Source organism: Eurosta solidaginis, unplaced genomic scaffold, assembly GCF_040869045.1.
Source record: "Eurosta solidaginis isolate ZX-2024a unplaced genomic scaffold, ASM4086904v1 ctg00001176.1, whole genome shotgun sequence".
In the NCBI taxonomy this organism is placed as follows: Eukaryota; Metazoa; Arthropoda; class Insecta; order Diptera; family Tephritidae; genus Eurosta; species Eurosta solidaginis.
Window position 1 is genome coordinate 67,964 of NW_027136987.1, and position 9,709 is coordinate 77,672.

Below are 9,709 nucleotides of genomic sequence, written 5' to 3' on the forward strand. Positions count from 1 at the left end.
GCTAAATATTTGAAACCCTCTTTCCCTAGTCTTTTAAGCATCGTCATCGCTATTCCGTCTGGGCCCACTACTTTGGGTGGTTTAGCGCGACCAATGGCGTCCTCAACCTCTTTAGCAGTGATGGTGATTGGTGACGCGCTGAATTTGTGTTTATTTGCGTGTCTATTGGCTCTCCGTCTATCTTTGTCGACCGTAGGATGCATTACATATTGTCGGCAGAAAGCGCTCGTGCATTTTTTCGCATCCGACAGCACTTTGTGCTTAGTCGGATTCGATAGGGACTTTACGGTGGACCAAAGTTTACCCACACAGGTAGAGAGGTTACAACCCCTTAGGTGCTCCTCCCATTTCGCACGCTTGGGTTCGTCCACAAGCAATCTGATGCGTTGGTTTATATCCATTATTTGGGGGTCGCCTGGATCAAGCTGCCTTATAAGGTCATGTTCTCTCGGCAGGTTTGCGGCCTCCGCCGGGAAGTGGGCCGAATTTCGGGAATTCTCCCGGGGGGAATGAAACGTGCCGAGGCGGATTCAATGACCTTACGGAAGGCACGCTCCCCTTGGTGGGCATCAGTCGGGATAGATAAGGCAGCAAAGCGGTTGTCTGTAAAAGATTTATATTCTTCCCACTTTCCTTTTTTGAAGTTTATGAAAGTGCGTTTTTCGGTGACGATGAAGTCGGCGGTACGCTCGAGCGAAATAAGTATAGGCAGGTGGTCGGATGCCAATGTTACCATCGGCTGCCAGTTGACGCAATTTACGAGTTCTGCGCTCACGATTGAGATATCTGGCGAACTGCGACAGCTTCCTACCATACGTGTGGGGGCATCTCCATTTATTGTGCAGAACGTCGTTTCTTCTATTTGATCCGCCAACATCTCACCCCTACTGTCCGGCCGCAAGTTTGAGTGCCATAGATCGTGATGGGCATTGAAATCGCCTAAGATAATGCGATTGTTGCCAGTGAGTAAGGCTCTGATATTAGGGCGGTATCCACTGGTGCAACAGGTGGCAGGAGGGATGTAGATGTTGATGATTTCTAGGTTTGCATCGCCTGACCGGGCAGATAGGCCTTGACGTTCTAAGACATTGTCCCTGCGGTCGGTGCCAGGATCAAATATATAATATTGCACAGAGTGGTGTATGAAAACGCGAGGCCGCCTCCATTTCCGCTCTCGCGATCCTTCCTGTGGACATTATACCCAGAGCAGGTCTGCAATGCAGATCTTGCTGTGAGTTTAGTCAGTCTCTTGAATCTCAGCAATGCGGATGTTGTGCCGCTTCATGAAATCGACTATCTCCGTAATCTTCCCAGTTAGTCCATTAGAATTTAACTGCAGAATTCTCAAGTGCATAAGGGGAGACGCCACCACTCTGGGGATAAGTGACGGGTGACTACGCCTGGGTTGTGGAACGCAATTGCTGTTGTGGCCCTGGGACTGGGCGTCCTTGGGCAAGCATTGGGGTACCCGGATGATTTGCGTTTGCGACCTGGCAACATGGGGCTGTAACGTAGCGTTACAATAACGTAACCCCCTGTATTTCCTTATTCACTTAAACGTAAACCTCCCTGTATTTATTTTTTTATAGCATATCCAACAACCACTTGTACTTATTCTTTTATAACATAGTCAACAACAACTGATAGCAAACCAATGAAAATCACAATAATGGTGTGTTGACTTCTTAACCAGTTTGCGGCACCACCCATATAAACATCGAATTTGCATTTTTGCAAATCAGTCCTCGCAGGTGAGCCAGGGGAGTGGTTATCTTTTTAAAGACAAAATAACCACTTCGGCTAGCTTGCTGAGTGGAAGGGGCGCTGTCATGGCGCGGGTCACCCTCCACCAGGGCTGGACGGCGCTAATGGTGTCTTCGGACTACTTTTCCCTCCGCCGCCCACCTTGGTGCTTGAGCGATCCGCCGCCTCAATGACCCAAACCACCCCTCCCCTTCAGCTCTGGTTTAATAGGCAGGCCGGAGAGGTGGGACCGCTCCTACTAGTTAGCTAGGGTGAAGAGGGTGCGGCCGTGGCGCGAGTGACCCCTTGCTGCACCAGGACGACGAGAGTGGTGCCTTCGGGCTACTTTTCCTTCCGTCGCCCTGGTCCGGTAAGGAATGACCCGCTGCCCGAACGACCGCACGACCCCTCTCCATAGCTCTGGTTTCAGCCGTGAGCCGATGTGTGCGCACAGGGGCTACCGCTGTGCCGTTAAGGTGCACTTCCCCTCCGCCCACGGGTCGACCCACGGTGCCCCGGCTGGTACAAATCCGCCCCCCTTACGCACATTCTACTAGTGTGCAAGTAGGGTGGCAGGGGTGTCCAGCGGTGAAACCAGCACTAACGAGTCCTGGCAGTCTCTTCGCTACCGATCAATCCCATCCCGCCGATACCGTCAACCGACCGGCCCGGAACGAGCCGCCCCTGTCCAGGTAAACAACATCGCCAGCTTACTTCCCCTCTCTCCCTGGCCCTGGTAGGCGCTCCGTAGCCTACTGCCGCTGCCGTAGCATCGGCGCCCCTCTGGTGCCGCCGCTGCTTCCATCCCGCCTTGCTGGTGCCGCCGCTGCCTCACTAGCCGTTCGCCGTTCGCGATCCTACCGCCGTTAAGCAGCTGCATCCGTCACGCCGCTGCTACGACGACCGTTGGCCGTCTGCCATCCTACCGCCGTTAAGCCGCTGCTACGACGACCGTTGGTCGTTCGCCGTCCTACCGCCGTTAAGCTGCTGCATCTGTCACGCCGCTGCTACGAAGACCGTTGGCCGTCTGCCACCCTACCGCCGTTAAGCCGAGGAATCCTTCCCGCCGCTGCTACACTAGCCACTGGCCGCTTGCCATCCTACCGCCGTTAAGCCGCTGCTTCTATCCCGCCGCTGCTTCCGTACCGCCTTACGAGTCCGCCTGTCACCGTTCAACCGCCCTACCGAACCTCCTCTACTCCAACGACCGTTAGCCGCCGCTCCGCCCCCTCGCCATCTTGCGATGGAAGGCTGATGCCCGCCTAATATCTCCCGCCGTGTGTGCGTGTGTTCGTAACACATAAATATCGTGTATTTATTCAGTAGGGGTTTGTGGGACCTTTACTCGACTCTGGATTGACTGAGCGTTACCCCAGCTTTAGACAAAACCCACCTCATAAATGGCGCCCGAGCAGGGACCCTCCTCCGCAGATGACCGTGGAAAAAGGACTACAACCACCACCAACACTGCCGGGCGGGTTCAACGAACACACAGCTAGAAACAACACACACACCGGTTCCGGAAGGCACGCAGCTGAACACCGACTCGCTCAATTGGATCTACCTACTGAGGAGGGAGAGGCTGATCGAGGAGTGTAAGGAACACCGAATCGACGTGGAAGGCCAAACCGTAGCCGAGCTGCGTCGCGCACTGAGTACTTACGTGCGAGCGAAACGCGCCAGAAATTCCAGAGAAGACCTGCTGAAAGAGCTGGAACGAGAAGTGAACGAGGAAGAGGGGAAGTCCGCTATGCTACCTCAGCCAACAACAAAGCCGATCCCTTCAACCCAGATCCACAGCCCACAGCCGCACGGCGGAAAGAGAGAGAACTCATCACTGAAACGAGACGAAATTCGCGAGGTCGGAAGGGTCGTTGGATGAGGGACTTAGAGGTCTCGAGTTGGGGCAGGTTTCAATTCGAAATAAGAGGGTAGTAAACTCTTCGAAAGTATATTTATGATCGGACGCGATCTTTTTAAAGTGGGTCATAAAACTTTTTACCCCCGCTTCCCACAGACCTGCCATGTGAGGAGCGCTTGGCGGTATAAAATGCCATTCTGAAGTGTGATGGCTGTATTTATTCAATGTTCCGTCCCTTGCTTCACGCAGAAATGCCTTAAACTCGGATCGTAACGATCGCGAAGCTCCAACAAAGTTAGTACCATTGTCGGAGTAAACGTTTTTTGGACAGCCTCGCCTGGATACAGTTAGGGCGAAGGCAGCTAGGAAGGACCCGGTACTAAGGTCGTTTGTCGCTTCTAGTGGGATGGCTTTCGTCGAAAAGCAGAAAAACAGGCAAACGTATCCTTTTGAAATTCGGCATCCCCTCCCTCGGTAGGATTTTATATCGAATGGTCCCGCGAAATCTGCCCCAGTGTTAGTGAAGGCCATAGTAAAGCTGGTGCGCTCTTTCGGAAGAATCCCCATAAGTTGCGTTTTTGTCCGCTTCCTGTAAATAGTACAGACCTTGCAGTTGTGGATAACCGACCATATCATGACTTTAACGCGTGGGATCCAGTACTGAGTGCCGATGTGACGTAGCATCAGCTGGTTCCCTCCATGCAGGGTGGTCTCGTGAGAGGATTGAACTATAAGTCTGGATAACCTGCAAGTATAAGGAAGAATAATGGGATGACTTTCGTTCTGGGACATGTCTTTGGATGCCCCAGTCCGCCCCCCCCCCCCCAGTTCGAATGATGCCTTCTTCATCTATATATGGGTTCAGGGGTAAAATCTCACTCTTCCCATTTATTAGTTTTCCTGACTTCAAATTTACGTACTCTTCTTGATAATGTTGCCTCTGGCATATTGTTATCAATCTTCGTGTTGTTTTTTCTATTTCGTCAGGAGCTATCGAATGAGAATCCCTTTTAAAGGAGGCTTTAGTTGTTGGGTGCGTATTCTGAAAAACCGAAGAATATAGGATATAACCCGCAAAGCCCTTGGTAAATCGGAAAACCTACCCAGAATATCAAAGTTATTTTTGACCGAAGTTGTATGAACTTTCACCCTCTTTTCCTCCATATTCGTATTGTAATCTTCTTCTTGTGTTGGCCAATTTTCGTTGTCTTCTTGTAACCAAGAAGGTCCCTGCCACCACAAAGAATTTTCGATTAGATCCGAAACGAGGAGGCCTCTGCTCGCCAAATCTGCAGGGTTTGACGCGGAGTCTACGTGCCGCCATACTTTGTCTCCAACTTTGTCGATGATTTTCGTTATTCGATGTGCCACAAACGTTGACAACGAACATGGTGGCTTTCGGATCCATGCCAGTACTATCGTCGAATCTGTCCAAAGAGTTACTTTAATATTTGAAAGTTGCATATTTTCTATGGCCGACTCTATGATTTCTGCAAGTAGGACTGCGCCGCAGAGTTCCAGTCGTGGAAATGATATAGTTTTGACCGGGGCTACTCTCTTCTTGGCCATCAGTAAGTTGGTGAGGACTTGATCCTTCGTTTGTACCCTCAGGAAGGCAGTGGCGGCATATGCTTTTTCCGAAGCATCGCTGAATCCATGTATTTCGACATTGTCCTTCAATGTGTAGTAAACCCATCGCGGTATGCGTATATCGTTGATCTTTTTTTAGTCCATCATGAATGAGTGCCACCGATGTAGAGTAGTTTCAGACACATCTTCGTCCCAGCCTGTGCCTTCCAACCAAATTTTTTGCATTATTATTTTGGCTACAATTACGACTGGTGCCAGCCAGCCAAGAGGATCGAAAAGTTTTGCGATCGCAGAAAGTATTGACCTTTTTATTACGGCATGGTTATTGTCAAAGGGTTTCGCTGTGAAGTAGAAGTAGTCGAAATGGGCGTTCCACCTGATACCGAGTGCTTTTACCATGCTGGTGTCTTCAAACTCAAGAAAATCCTCGCTAATAGGTGTTGCTTCGGTATACCCTGTAGAATTTTCTTGCAGTTGGACGTCCATTTTCCCAATGGGAAACCTGCCGATTGCAATGCCGATGATATTTCTTCCCTTGCCTTGATTGCAATTTCGATGCTGTGTCCACCGGCGAGTACGTCATCAACGTACATGCAATTTCGCAGGATGTCCGCTACCATTGGATGCGATGTCTCCACGTCATCAGCTAGTTGGTGCAGCGTCCGAATCGCAAGATACGGAGCACAATTAACCCCAAAGGTTACCGTTTTCAATTCATAAATGTTAACTGGATTTTTGGGGCATTTGCGAAATATGATTCGCTGATATTTTGTTTGGTCTTCATTGACCCATATTTGGCGATATATTTTTTCTATGTCGCTGTTAAATACGTATTTGAACAGCCGCCAACGTAGTATAAGGATTGTCAGGTCGGATTGAAGAATCGGACCTGGATATAAGGCATCATTTAGACTTTTGCCATTTGTGGTAGGGCATGGTGCATTAAATACGACTCTGACTTTTGTCGTTGTACTTCCCTCCTTTATAACAGCATGGTGAGGTAGGAAGTAACAGTAATTTGAGTCAGGCGAAATATTGCCTATTTGTTTCATGTGCCCTAAGGTTTCATATTCGGATACAACTCTATTGTATTCCGTTTGAAGGACTGGGTTTTTCGCAAGTCGTGTCTCGTTACCATAGAATTGAGAACACACACTTCTTAATGAGGGGCCTAAGTTAAACTCTTTCCTAAAGGGTAAATAGACTACGTATTTGCCATCGTTGTTCCGAACTCTTGTGGATTTTTATAGCTCCTCGCAGTAAGTGTCATCGTTATTGATGCCCCTCTTCTTTGGAATTTCCTCTATCTCCCAGAAAGCCGCCAGTTGTTTGTCTAAAGTGACCTCGTTGAAATATGAAACTAGGGTTTTATTTGTATCAACCTCATCTGTCCGGCCTGTCAAAATCCAGCCGAACACCGTTTCCTGTGCTATTAATGTGTTTAGGACATCTTTCCTAATGCCGCCTAACATAATTTGGGGGTATATGTCTCCGCCCAGAATTAGATCGACTGGCTCATTGACAAAGAATCGTTTGTCAGCCAGTACTAAATCTGGGAATGCTTGCCTAGTCATTGCGTTTATTTGGCAAGTTGGAAGATTCCCTGTCAATTGTGGTAAAACCAGCATGATCGTATTGATCTTGATTAATGGGTCGGTTGGTGACCGCAGTTGTATGTTGCACGCTTCTTTTACTTGTGCAGACATTGTATTATTGATGCCCGAAACTTGGGCATGCAGGTGTTTGGATGGCAGGTTAATTCTGCGCTTTAGTTTCTCGGTAATGAATGAACATTCAGATCCCGAGTCTATTAGGGCTCTAGCCGAATAGTCAACAGCATTAAAATGAATATTAACCTGAGCTGTCCCTAGTAATACCCCTTTATTTGTATTTGCGAAACATGAGTTCATATTATTAATCGGAGCATTTTCCCTTTCAGCATTGCGTCGTATTTGAGCTTCCCGTGAGGTAGATGCTCCGATAGTATCTGAAGTATTGGTTGGTTTTGGCTGATTCGAAATATGAAGCAGCGTATGATGTCTTAAATGACATGTGGCACAGTTGATTTGACTGGTGCACTTTGTTACCGAATGGCCAGCAGAAAGGCAGTTTATACATCCACGGCTGCTCTTAATTTGTTCAAACCGTTTATTGGGTGTTAAACGTAAGAACTTTTCACACTTTGAAATTCGACGTGCAGGACTTTTGCACATCTTACACGTAGGTTTGGCTATACTTGCACTTGCCTGATAGGACCCTAATTATTTAGCAGATGTATCTGTTGTCGAACGAGATAATTGTGGCTTTGAGGTTTTGGAAACTGTATCCTCTCTCAGATCAGTCACGGTTTCTAGGGTTTGGAAACGATTGGATAAGAATCTATCCATATCAGCCCATTTTGAAATTTCCGTTTTATTTTAAATTGTTTGTTCCCAGAGTGCCAGTGTGGTTTCTGGCAGTTTTGTGGAACATATATATGTTATAATTGCATCCCAGTTTGATATGTCTATATGATGATATTGGAGCGCCGAGATGCAATTATTTGTTTCACGTTGCAGTTTCTTTATAGAGCTACCGCATTCACTCTCAACTGCTTTCAAACTAAAAAGAATTTTTAATTGGGCGTTTACTAAGATACGTTTATTTTCGTATATATCACAAAGATTTTTCCACGCTGTTTCGAAACGGTCTTTCGTTAAAGGACATCGCCCAACTATCTCTTTGGCCTCACCTTAGTTTTTTGATTTAAATATATAATTTTTCTACTGCTTCGAGGTTTTTGTTACGTATATATATATAGCAGTGAACATGTCTCTAAATGAAGGCCAAGAAAGGTAATCTCCTTTGAAAACGTCCGTATCACACGGTGGCAGGCGCACGCGATATTCCCTGTCTCCTGAGCTTTCTTCTTTCTATTCAGCTTTCTCAAGTTTTTCCGAAAGTTCAGCCATCGCTGCCTGGCACTAGAGAAAGCTGAAGTATGCAATTTTGTGCTTCTTTTTGATGGCCGACAGCTCTTTTGCCTCCAGTTCTGAGGAGCTCAAGAGTTCTTCATATGTCTGCTTCGCCTTCTCCCATAGCGATTTCAACTCCTCCTTTTGGACTAGGAGGGTGTGTTTTGTACGCTCTGAAGGGGACATATCATGATAGTCATTTTCAAACTCAGTCACTGCCTCTGCTTGGCGTATATAGGTATCCATTATATTAAATGAAAATTTATTGGAATATTAATTAATTAATTGCCTTTGCGAGAGTACTGATTGAAAATGAACTGGAATGAAGGAATGTATTCGAGAGAGATTTCTCGGTGAAGTGGCCTCGAAGCTTGCAAGAAAGCTAGTAGTTTGAGGGAATGTCCAAATGCGTGGTGGCAACGGCGCGCACCCACGTATTTGATAAAGAATGTGCTAATGCAGCTGTGTTAACGAATTGTGTAAGCCAATAAGTAATGGCTAGTGAAAAAGTGGTGTTAGTGAAACAATATATGAACGCTCGTTATGGACTTTTAGAGAGCCTAACCAAGGACTGTATTAAGACTTTAAAGTGATTAGTGTCTTTATATCACCAAAAATAGATCAGTCAAAACTGATTTGTGTATTGCCGCAAGTGAAAAATAAAAATAATTCAATTTTAAAAAATTTAACAAGAAATAAGCCTTTGGGCCACCCAAACAACAACAACAATATATGTGTATGTAACTAAGTGCACTTTGTACTATAGAACCAAACTAAATTGCAAACGTGTTGCCCGTGTAAATAAGTGCAAGTGATTCGTATGTGAGAAAAAATTTTATTTAATTAAATGTGCGCCTAAATTAAATTTACAGGTTTCTGAATAAGTAACCTTAACAAATGAAGTTTTTGTGCTGTGGATTAAATGAATTTTTTCAGATAAATCCTGCAAAGGTGAAAATAGAAAAGTGGCGCAAAGCGGTGTTTGAGGTTATGTTAACCTTTTAGAACAGTGTTGTGCTACCTTGAGCTGTGTCCGGAAAATATTACCGCTGGTGGGGGATTGTTCCGGATAGTCACAAGGCGTGTTGCACAAACTTTAAATAACTGCGTTAAGCGCCTTTTCCTATTTTTGCACAAAATAAGATTTCTCACTTCGCTAAAAAAAATCACTTGCACTATTCCATATAAAGAATCACTTTGTAATTTGTTATTTTTATTTGAGAATTTATTAAATGTGAAATTAAAGGAAAACCCTACCTAGCACGGAATATTTTTAAACCACGTACCTTTTATCAAAGTGTTGATCCGGAGTAATCGAATGTGATTTAAATATTGTTGTTGGATGTTTACAAGGTACCACCAAAAGTGTATCAGTTGTTGTATATTGGCTGTTGTTGTTGTCTTCAATATAAATACGCTGGTATCACCACGAAGGTTGTATCACCATGAAAAATTGCTGATATTTGACGTTGAAATTAATGGTTTTTCCTGTGTATTATCACTTCCTTGCTTTAATGCCTAGAGAGTTGAGTGGACTGTAATTATGTGACTGGTTCTCTTT